The sequence below is a fragment of the Rosa rugosa genome, chromosome 7, assembly GCF_958449725.1.
Source record: "Rosa rugosa chromosome 7, drRosRugo1.1, whole genome shotgun sequence".
Taxonomy (NCBI): Eukaryota; Viridiplantae; Streptophyta; class Magnoliopsida; order Rosales; family Rosaceae; genus Rosa; species Rosa rugosa.
The window spans coordinates 36,045,877-36,058,585 of NC_084826.1; positions in this window are offsets into that span (position 1 = coordinate 36,045,877).

The following is a 12,709-nucleotide window of genomic DNA, read 5'->3' on the forward strand; positions in this document are numbered from 1 at the left end:
AAATTTTAAGAACAGTACACGACATATAAGTGACTCCGAAGTTCGGTACATTATCTTTCAAACAGATCAAAACGGTACATGAACTTGTAATATCGACCGAAGATACATACATGCCGTTACATTCACCGTTAGTCAATGTTACTTTGGTCAAATTTGTAAGGGCAAATACGTCTTTTCAATGATTGATAAAGAAGACAAAAAAAGAAAAAAGAAAAAACGAAGGGGATCTGCTCTCTCTATCTTTCATTCCCTCTATATCTCTCTCCCTTTCTCTTCGTCTGTCACATATTTTGATGATGCTCGGAGCTGCTCAATTCTCGTAACGCCCAGATCTATTGGGATGGCTCTCTGCCTTTCTCCCTCTCTTGAATCCAAAACCCAGCCTTTCTCACAGTGATCGCAGTCGACCAACGCACTTCGACCAAATCTCATACCCAACCAAATCCATATAAACGCATCAAAATTGATCCTCAAATCCCAAAGTCTCTAATGGATCCTCTGCCTTCTGTTGTCTGCTTCAATCAACTCTTAGGCCAACTTGCCAGATTAAAACTCTATTATGCAGTTATCTCTTTGAATACACAAATGGGTCTTATCAGAATAGCTTCTGATGTTTATACTCCAACCATTATCATAAACTATTATTGCTTGAATTAGCTGCAGCCCAAAACAAGAACCCTAACTAATTCAATACTCATCAAGAAATTCAAAGCAGATCGAGAAGCCAATTAGACTAGAGGTGAGTCCAAGTCCGACTCGAAGTCCAAAACCCTAAAGAAAATTGAAAGAACTACATACCTGATGATAAATCGGTGAGAGAAAGTTTTTGGGACGAGGGATTAGGGAGGATTTGGAGTTGGAATCTGGAAGCTGGGGTTTGCAAATGGTTATAGAAGAAGACAAAGGGCTCGAAGGCGCAGAGGGAGGCTGCGGCGGCGCGGACCTCGGGGAAGCGGAGAGAGGGGTGATCGGCGAGGAGGTTGTGGATGGGGATGATGTTGTAGGGCTCGGATTCGGTCGGGGGCTTGGGCTGGAGTACCCTGGCGGATACTCATGGCATGGGGATTATAGTCGGAGAAACGAGAGAGAGAGAGAGAGAGAGAGAGAGAGAGAGAGAGAGAGAGAGAGAGAGAGAGAGAGAGAGAGAGAGAGAGAGAGAGAGAGAGAGAGAGAGAGAGAGAAATACTAAATTACCCTTAGAATAAATAAATAATTACATAGGGTTAACGGTGTTATTGACGTCATGTATTAAAAGTGTGTCGAGATTACAAGTTCATGTACCGTTTTGATCTGTTTGAAAGATAATGTACCGAACTTCGGAGTCACCTATATGTCGTGTACTGTTCTTAAAAATTTCCCTATTAAAAAACTTTAGAAACTGAAATAACCAACAAGGACAATAATGTCAATTTAAAAAATAAAAAGAAATTAAATTCCCTAAAACAAAATAAATAGTAGTTATTGTTGTAGAAGACTGCTTTGGTTAAGAAACTATCCACTTCCTAACCAAAAAAAAAAAAAAAAAACCACCCACACACATAGAGTGTTCATACGCTCAAAGCAAGCGTATAATTTAACTCTACAAATGTCATCGTTAATATATAGTAAATAGGGATCGTTCTATTCCGGGGATTGATGGTACACCTGTCATTGTCAAACAAATAAAGAATTAAAATAAAAATAAAGTATAATATTTACAAAAATATATACAAGTAACGTAAAAGGGGGGTTTTAATAGTTGGTTTCCAAAAATTAAAAGAAACAAAACAAAGAAACTATACAAACACTTATAAAAGAATGAAACATAAGAAATAAAGATCAAAACCAATTCTATAATCAAATTCGATTCAATTCCTACAAGTGTTCATCTAAGTCATGAGAAAGAAGTTGATCATGTGAAACATTCAAAGCAAACGATTTCCCATATTTTACTTTCCTTGCTAATTAACCTAAGTGAAAGCACCTAGATCAATCCTATCAATCATGCAATCAAAGTCTAGAAAGCTAGCTAATCATAACATGTTCAACGCAATACACATAGAGAAAGGCTATCAACTCAAGTGAACAACTTAGTATGAATAAGTTCATCTAATTGCAATCCTTTTCAATTAAATTCGACTTTTGTCCAAAGCCTTTAATTTACTACTTTTGATTTAAGTTCACAAAACTATTAGGTGAATCATAAACTTAAATCTAGCATCAATTATACATAAACCCTAGATGTTTCGAACCACATAGAATAAACATACAAAAGATATCAATCAAGTAAATTTAATTGAACAATCTCACATAAGCAACTATAGAATCACAAACATAGGAATCGAAAATATCATTCAATCATAAGAATTCAGATTTAAACTTTGTTCAAATATAATTGTCAACTAGAAACAATTCCACGAAAATCAAATAAGGTTACAAAGAAAGAGGCTGAATTACACCGTGAGATGGAGATGGGGATGGAGGTGTTGACGTTGGGTTCTTGAATCTTGGAAGCAAGTCTTCAAGGTGGAGGATGGATGATGATGCTCACGGCTCCATCTTCTTCTTCTTCTTCTTCCTTGCTTGAAAACCGTGGATTGCACTAGAGGATGGAAAGAGAGCTTGACGTTATGGAGAGAATTTATGAATTATGAGGTCTCTGTAAAACGTCAAAATATGGGGAGTATATATAGGGGACGTTGGACTTGGCCTCCAAGCTTCATGAATCTTCTATTATTTTCCCAAGGAATTATTTAATAATTCCACATAGCTTCGACCAATCTCGTAGTGCCATGTAAGCCCTGGTGAGTCATCCAACCAATCAAAACTCTCCAAAATCAAGTCCATATCCCTTAATATATTATTGCCGAAATATCCATGAATTAATTCTAATTTTCTTCTGTATTTTCAGCCAAAATTCCTTTAGGAATTGTAGGAACAAATCTGGACTTGTTTTGAAACTTTTCTTCCTTAAATCTCTCCATGGACTACCTTTAACGTCATCCCCTTTATTCTCTCTTGATTTTCACGGCTATAGGATAATATCCACCCAATTTCCACGGCTAAAATCAGATTTAATCCCCCAATAATATCTCTTTTCCCTTAAAACTCTCCCTAGAAAATCTCCAAGGCATATCCTTCCTTGTGTGGCATCAATCTCCTTGATATTTTCTGATTTTCACGTTACTTCCTTGTTTCTCTCTTGGCATTTCACGGCAAACACATAACTCCTCCCAAAAATATCTCTTTGTGCATCACAAAACTCTAATTACTTGGGCTTTAATCCGTTTGCCGAAATCCACAATAGTCTAGAACATTCTTGGGTCTCCATGTGTCATCTTTGATCCATATAGTCTTCTAGTGCCTCCAGGAATCTTCCTCCAACGTTCTCCACCTTTTTTTTTTCCCTTTTGAGCTTATTTCAGCTTGTTTGCTCCAAGGACCAGAAAATAGAAACTATTACTAAAAATGGAAACTTTATAAAAATGGTAACTTTCCTAAACAAGAAAGATTCATTTAAGGAAATAACTAAGCAAATATGAGGAAATAACAATTAAAACGTCGCATTAAAATGCTCACATCAAATTCCCCCACACTTAGCTTTTGCTAGTCCCTTAGCAAAATCAAAATACAGACACAACTAAGGTTCAACGAAATTTAAAGAAGGAAAGACTCTAACGTTACAACATACAAAGACTCTATTGCCCTTCAACATTTTGTCTCAGAAATCTCTTACTTTCACAACATCAAGATTAACACTCAACCAAGAATTATTGTTTAGGCATTCAAGAGTTAATTAAAACACATAATCCACACATACACAAGTAGGACTTCGTTTGTTACATGGTGATGGGGTGGAGCTCAGCATGTTTCAGACAAGTATGATCCATATCCTCACAAGGTACATCCACTCTTTCTTCTCTCAGATCAAATTGCGCTTGAAAGCTTATAATCACTCAATTATATGTGAGAGAACATATTTTAAGGCAATCAAATAGCTCACATATATAAGAAACGAAAAGCACTTTGTGAATATAATTTTTTTTCAAAAGATCTCATGAAAGATATCAACTACTTGCACGAATGGATCAAAGTCATAGGTTCAACTCTTGTAACTCATCTCCACAGATCAAAGGCTGTCCCATCTTAAGGATCAAAAAAAGTCTTATAAAGGGTTATAATGGGGCCAAGGCTCAAGGTTTTAAGAAACAAAGGGATAAGGAATCTAACAAAGTGTCCTAAAAACCTAGTAAAGGTCGTGTAGATGTAGAGACCTCTAAAAATCCACCAAGCAAAACGTCATACCCATGAGGCTTTATAAAAGGGCCTAATGTCTTCATGTTGGGCCCAATCTTCATTCTAAACTTCCTTTGAACTCTAGTGAATTGGACAAAGACCAAATTTTTCAGTAGTGGGCCTTCAATTCAAAGCAAACTCCAAACTCACCAAGTATGGGGGACTAAAATCCATTGGACATATCTCTTTTTTTTTCTTTTTTCTTTTCTAGCCGTACACATTTTTTTTTTCTTTTTTTTTTTTCATTTTCTTTTTCACGGCTCTCACATAATTTTTCTTTTGATGGACAAGTCTACCCCCACACTTGAACTTTCACCTCTTCTCAATCTTCATTCTTGCGCCAAATCCATGTAGTAAGTCTTCAAAAGATAGCTCTACCAAGTTTTTAGAACAAAGGGTAAGGTTGTGACTATACTAAGGTTCAGGACTACGGATTTTAAGGGTGATGAAAGAAAAGGCTTAATGTAGGCTCAAAAGGGTTTATCTAAGGGAGTCCCACGATGGGCACAAATAGGGACACAATAAGCTCATTTGGCAATGGTGGTAATTCCTAGGGTGCCTCTATCCTTTCCAGAATCAGAGCCATGTATTGACAAAACGTCTCAACAAGCACAACAGCGAATTCTAGCATTCTCTAGTCCATTAAACTTAATCTATGGCAAGCAATCAATCAAATGAAGAATAATGAAATCATCAAAACATCGCCAATAAAATAAGAATATATTTTTCATTTTTCACTCCAAGAAAAAGGGACATGGGCTCAATTATCTCACATGGGCTTTTATGAATCAAAACTCGTCCTAACATGCTCATATTCTGTACCAAGGTCACGAAATCCATATCCACTACACATGCATACATTTTTCATATATCTTAATTAACCAAAGAATACCATTTTAAAATCATCTCAATATTGTGATCCTCTTTTAGCCATAATTTCAGAGATATAAGCTCATCCTAGACAGTTGAAAGGGCATCCTATGACTCAATAAATAAAAGCAACAAATTTTTTTTTTAATTTTTGACATTTTTTGATTTTTTGTATTTTTCAATATATATGACTCAAGATAAAAGTATAAATCTCTTCCCCCACACTTAAATATTGCATTGTTCTCAATGTAATCAATCATAAGCATGCAACGAAACAATTAAGCATATAGGGATGGAATTTACGAAAACAAAAACAAAAGAGAAAAATTGAAAAATAAAAGAAATAGGGAAGGAGAAAGCAAATCTGCATTTGTAGACTCCTTCACGGCTACTTCTGAATTGGGTTGCCTCCCAAATAGCGCTTGAGTTTAACGTCTTTCAGCCAGACGGTACCTCCATTAAATAAAGTTAGTGACTATAATTAACAAAGAAATACAAAAATATACAAGTAACTACAAATTACAAACTACAAGTATAATTAGCAAGTACATTGTACATAAGACACAAGTTAAGTACACAAGTGAGTATAAAACGTAAAAAGTATTTTTACAAGTGTAAATTTTTTTTTTTTTACAAGTATAATTAAAAGTAAAATGTACAGAATTTTACACAAAGATACAAGTACAAAACGTCACAATCTTTACAAGTAAAAGGGGTGAGTCCAAATAATTAACAAAAGCTTGAATCTTATTATAAGCCCTTAACCAAGGTTTAGACGTGCGGCCCAAGGGCTCGATCCTTAACACTAGTCGCATGACTAATGTTAAAGACAAAGTCCTTCACCTATTCCGTTATGGTTAAAAACTCATAATAAAACTCTCACTCTTATCAACCATTATTATCCACAAAACAAAAATTTACACGAGTAACAATATTCACAAGTATTTCTTTTTCCTTTTTACAATTTAATTTATTTTCCACACTTAGGTACGGGAACAGAGAGTCTCGATGTGCAATGGGACTGAAACAGCTACCCTTTTTCAAGACTATGTTTTATCCAATATACCTTAATGTGTCACAACATTTTCTTTTGTTATAAATATCATTGATATCAAATCTAATTCCAAGCGGTAAATCAAGTGGACGTGCGGCCCAAGTATAGTCGTCTAGACACAAAGTCCCTCTTACATCTTTTGGGCAACCTTACTGAAATGGCCAGGTAGGGGAGGGCGACCACAAGAGGCAGAATCCATTTTGGCATGAGCTACTCCCACATAGTGGTTTAGGCCCATTTGTAAGCACTTCTGGATCCAGAACCCGTTATGAACGTTGTCCCCTTCCTAGACACCATCCCACATAGGCTATACTTACTAAGATGAAAAAGGTCCTAAGTGTGAAGACAGTTCAACAAGTGTTAATAAAGGCCGCCCTCAACCTTAAGGGACCTGAACTAGGTACCAATAAGGGGTTTAGGCCAATATTAACAAACGCGACTTCACCTATTCCTCTTAATTTACAACTTACAATTAAAATTCGTGTTCAATAATATAAATAACAACCTAATTAGTTTTTTTTTTTACTAAATTTCGAACACAATATATATACGCAACAAATATTCACAATTTTAACAAGTGATTTTTCAATCCCCGGCAACGGCGCCAAAAATTGATACTCTCAAAGCAAGCGTATAATTTAACCCTAAAAATGTCATCGTTAGTATATAGTAAATATGGATCGTTCTATTCCGGGGATTGAGGGTACACTTGTCATTGTCAAACAAATAAAGAATTAAAATAAAAACAAAGTATAATATTTACAAAAATATATACAAGTAACGAAAAAGGGGGGTTTTAATAGTTGGTTTCCGAAAATTAAAAGAAACAAAACAAAGAAACTATACAAACACTTATACAAGAATGAAACATAAGAAATAAAGATCAAAACCAATTCCATAATCAAATTCGATTCAATTCCTACAAGTGTTCATCTAAGTCATGAGAAAGAAGTTGATCATGTGAAACATTCAAAGCAAACGATTTCCCATATTTTACTTTCCTTGCTAATTAACCTAAGTGAAAGCACCAAGATCAATCCTATCAAACATGCAATCAAAGTCTAGAAAGCTAGCTAATCATAACATGTTCAACGCAATACACATAGAGAAAGGCTATCAACTCAAGTGAACAACTTAGTATGAATAAGTTCATCTAATTGCAATCCTTTTCAATTAAATTCGACTTTTGTCCAAAGCCTTTAATTTATTACTTTTGATTTAAGTTCACAAAACTATTAGGTGAATCATAAACTTAAATCTAGCATCAATTATACATAAACCCTAGATGTTTCGAACCACATAGAATAAACATACAAAAGATATCAATCAAGTAAATTTAATTGAACAATCTCTGTCACACCCCGAATTCTGAATTTAAGTAATTCATATTCGAAGCATGAACCTCAAATACCCTGTTTATAATCTCAGAATTTTTTTCTCAAAATCAACAGCACATTACACCTCTCGATAATTACATAAACCAAATCCTCAAGCTACTTATTACAGTACACTCTCACCAAAACAAATTATAAAGCTCAAGAGAGCACAATTCTCCTCACAAAACAAATGCTATAAATCTAATACTAATACTCTAAACCGCACGATCACTGCCCTGATTCTCCTGACCTGTAAGACTACCCGCTACACAATTTGAATAGTGTACCGGGAGTTGCAACAACACAAAACCCGGTGAGCTTTTGACAGCCCGTATGAGCAAACAAGAAAGAACTGTTGATTTATTCAATTATATTTATTATAACTCAAGTAAACAATCGACGCACTCACAATGTAATTCCAAAAATCAAAGAAACATATATAAGCATATTTATTCTCGATACTTCTTTTAAAACTCAGCATTTGACTGATCACCACCAACAAATATTGCAACATTAATATGTGAAATAACATTAAAGCAAAGCATGCTTGATTCTCTTTCCACTAACACCTTCACATATTAACAATATATCACAAATAGATATTTGATCAAAATAATATAAGTACACTTTTCTTTTTAGTGAATTTTCGGATTAACTGGTAACAAATCATAAATACAAGTGCTAGGGTCCAACGTACTATACCCAAAGCACGAGTAAGCCAGGTTGACTGGTAACAAATCACAAATCCACGTACTAGGGTCCAACGTACTATACCCAAAGTACGGGAAAGCCGCAGCATACTAGGGTCCAACGTACTATACCCAAGTATGTATACTCAAAGTAAGCAACCTTCCTAAGAGTATAATAGTGCACTATCTGTAGGGACTAGGGCCCAAGGCTAACTTCCACATAACACCAAAACACATTTACCAGTAATTCACTTAAGCACGGGGTAGTAGATAACACCCGACTTCACAATTGTACTTCTCAGACATAATCAAAATCACCAAAATACAATCTTTATGATTTATAGATCGTATATATGTATATGTACACCCACATAAAGAGACATATTATTTCAAGACAAATCTTTATTTCTTAAAATAATTTCCACATATTCACCATTGGGCATATAAAATAACTTTCACATCACATTATCAACATTTCATTATTCAACAATTAAATGTGAGATTAATATCTTGAATAATATCCAAATCCATTCTCAATCATTTCATCACACCAATCACACGTCAACCAATATATATATTCCACGTAAATATATATATACGTAATCATCCGCTCAGGGATGACCACTAATACCAACTATAGTTCAAGCATAAAAACCGTGAAATTCATTTGTATAATAAAATCATTTTACTTACCTATGGACCGTAGTTGATCAAGTCCATATGATTTAAAACAAATATTTATTCCATAAATATTTTCACACAATTATGACAAAAATAAAGTAATTAAATTTATTCAGTTCGTAATATGAACCACGTAAGGTTTACTCACCTCTAATCCAGCTGCGTCTTCTTAACAGCTAAAACAACAATTTTCCCGAATTGTCCGCCAAATCAATCCGTCGATAACCTAATCCAATAATGATCTTAACTTAGCCAACAACTCATAAATGTAATTAAACGACGATCCAACGCTCAGATTCAAATTAAACGATGATCCAACGGTCGGATCCTCACGGATCGCCTTTAGGATCATCCTCCAAAATTATCACGAAGATCCAACGGTCAGATCTTCCTGAATCGCCTTTACTAACATCTCCACAAAATTATACGAAAATCCGACGGTCGGATTCTCACGAATCGCCTTCCGAATTACTATTTCTCAATTATACGAAGATCCAACGGTCGGATATTCGCCCGTGACCTCACAAAGTCACCGGGACAGTCATACGATCAACATATTAAAATTTGAAGTAAAACCGATGGTCTGATCTTCGCAGATCGTAAACCGAAGATAAAACGTAAAAACCGTAAATAGTAACGTAAAAACGTAAATCCACTATTTATCAACTTTTTCTAACATGACCAAGTTATATATCAAAACGCTCGTATGGATGCATAGATCATCGCCTAGATAATGAAAACTCGAAATATGGTCTGATACGCCGCCACAAGCGGTGGTCAGTGGGCGGTCAACGCGGAGGTCAACGCCGGTCAACCACCTCCGATGGCAAAGTGACCAACTACAAACTGGTTCAAAATGAAAGGGTGATCGACTTCCATACCTGGAGCTAAGTCTGGTTTGGCCTAGATCGTCCTAGATCAAGCTTTGAAGTTGGATTAATCCGGAGCGTCTGATCTGATTCCAGATTGAATCAGAGCCGTCGAAAAAGTCAAACCTTGATCAAGCGCTCTACACCCAAAATCGTCATGCAAGGCTTATATGGGGATGATCAGGGGGAGGAGGAGATCACGAAAATGGGGAGGATCGGCCCGTGCAACGCCGGCACGGCCAAGATCCGGTCGGGTCGAATGCTAGGCTCTGGGGGGCTTCGATCCACGTCTGGGGGCAGCGTCGATGCAAGGCGATGGCACCAGGAGACTGGACGGCTCACGGCGAAGCCAGGGATGGCCGGGTCGTGGCCGGAGAACGCCGGAGGAGGGAGATGGGTCCGGGTCGGGTCAGTCGGGTCGGCTGCGTAGGGAGGAGAGAGAACGGAGAGTTTCAGGGACCAAAATGCAATTTTGGGAAACTTTCGTCCTTCCGAAATAAATCAGATTTTCCACCTATTTATAGAAAAATCCCAATTTTTAAATATTCATAACTTATTCATACGAACTCCGAATATTGCGTTCCACATATGCACGCGATCGTATCGATGAGCTCTACAACTTTCATGAAGAAAGTTTTCCCAAATTCCGTACGTATAAAAAGTCAACTTTCTCGGCCCCCCTAAAAAACGTTCGTTTTCGAAAATAAAATCGTTCGAACTAATTCCACAACTTCTCCAAGCTTCGTACTCGCTCCTACTATCGTGAAATCATTTCTAAAAATCCATGGAATTTAATTTGGATTTTCGGGGTATTACAATCTCACATAAGCAACTATAGAATCACAAACATAGGAATCGAAAATATCATTCATTCATAAGAATTCGGATTTAAACTTTGTTCAAATATAATTGTCAACTAGAAACAATTCCACGAAAATCAAACATGGTTACAAAGAAAGAGGTTGAATTACACCGTGAGATGGAGATGGGGATGGAGGTGTTGACGTTGGGTTCTTGAATCTTGGAAGCAAGTCTTCAAGGTGGAGGATGGATGATGATGCTCACGGCTCCTTCTTCTTCTTCTTCTTCCTTGCTTGAAAACCGTGGATTGCACTAGAGGATGGAGAGAGGAGCTTGACGTTATGGAGAGAATTTATGAATTATGAGGTCTCTGTAAAACGTCAAAATATGGGGAGTATATATAGGGGACGTTGGACTTGGCCTCCAAGCTTCATGAATCTTCTATTATTTTCCCAAGGAATTATTTAATAATTCCACATAGCTTCGACCAATCTCGTAGTGCCATGTAAGCCCTGGTGAGTCATCCAACCAATCAAAACTCTCCAAAATCAAGTCCATATCCCTTAATGTATTATTGCCGAAATATCCATGAATTAATTCTAATTTTCTTCTTTATTTTCAGCCAAAATTCCTTTAGGAATTGTATGAACGAATCTGGACTTGTTTTTGAACCTTTTCTTCCTTAAATCTCTCCATGGACTACCTTTAACGTCATCCCCTTTATTCTCTCTTGATTTTCACGGCTATAGGATAATATCCACCCAATTTCCACAGCTAAAATCAGATTTAATCCCCCAATAATATCTCTTTTCCCTTAAAACTCTCCCTAGAAAATCTCCAAGGCATATCCCTCCTTGTGTGGCATCAATCTCCTTGATATTTTCTGATTTTCACGTTACTTCCTTGTTTCTCTCTTGACATTTCACGGCAAACACATAACTCCTCCCAAAAATATCTCTTTGTGCATCACAAAACCCTAATTACTTGGGCTTTAATCCGTTTGCCGAAATCCACAATAGTCTAGAACATTCTTGGGCCTCCATGTGTCATCTTTGATCCATATAGTCTTCTAGTGCCTCCAGGAATCTTCCTCCAACGTTCTCCACCTTTTTTTTCCCTTTTGAGCTTATTTCAGCTTGTTTGCTCCAAGTACCTGAAAATAGAAACTATTACTAAAAATGGAAACTTTATAAAAATGGTAACTTTCCTAAACAAGAAAGATTCATTTAAGGAAATAACTAAGCAAATATGAGGAAATAACAATTAAAACGTCGCATTAAAATGCTCTTATCAAGTGTAGGCACATGCTAGTTTATATTATGTGAGGGATATTGTAGTTCAAAAATTTAACAATTCCCTCAAGAATTGGTTTAATTATATAAGATTTTCTTTTTTATTTTTTGACAAAAAAAAAAATATTTGCACATACAGAACATGTGTAGAGGAATGGTAATATATATATATTTTTTCGATTACTTTTCTGCTTATACTAAACAAATTTTTTTTCCCCATTAAAGCCAGTTCGAGTTTTTATTTTATTTTTAGATGAATTGCATTAAAACGCAATTTAAATAGTTACATCAGTTCTAAGTACATGGGATAGCCATTGTGGCGCATCCGCAACCCAAACTCGAAATGCAGGAAACAAAAGCGCGTTTCTAACTAATACATGCGCTGCTTGATTATATTTTTGTGGGCAAAATGTACAAAAAACTGAAGTGAAGAGATGAAACATAGTTTTCACCTCCTCTAATCCTCTATTAACATGCTTTCAGTAGACCAATCTAATTCCTCTTTAGCTAAATCATTCACTACGGCCAGAGCACAAATTCAAGAATCAATTGAGCAGATTGGATCCCGGATTGAGAGAGCAGGTATCCCAAAGCTGCGGCATATATTTCAGTTGTCTTTGCATTAAACCTGCCAGGCATCCCTTTTGAAGCTGCCAACAACATATCACCCCTTTCATTACGCAGGATAATTCCCAAGCCTCGGACTCCATTCGTATCATCCAAAGCACCATCAACATTTAACTTAAGGAAAGGAAGCTGTGGTCTAACCCATTTATCAGTAAAACCAACAGGTCTAGGAGGA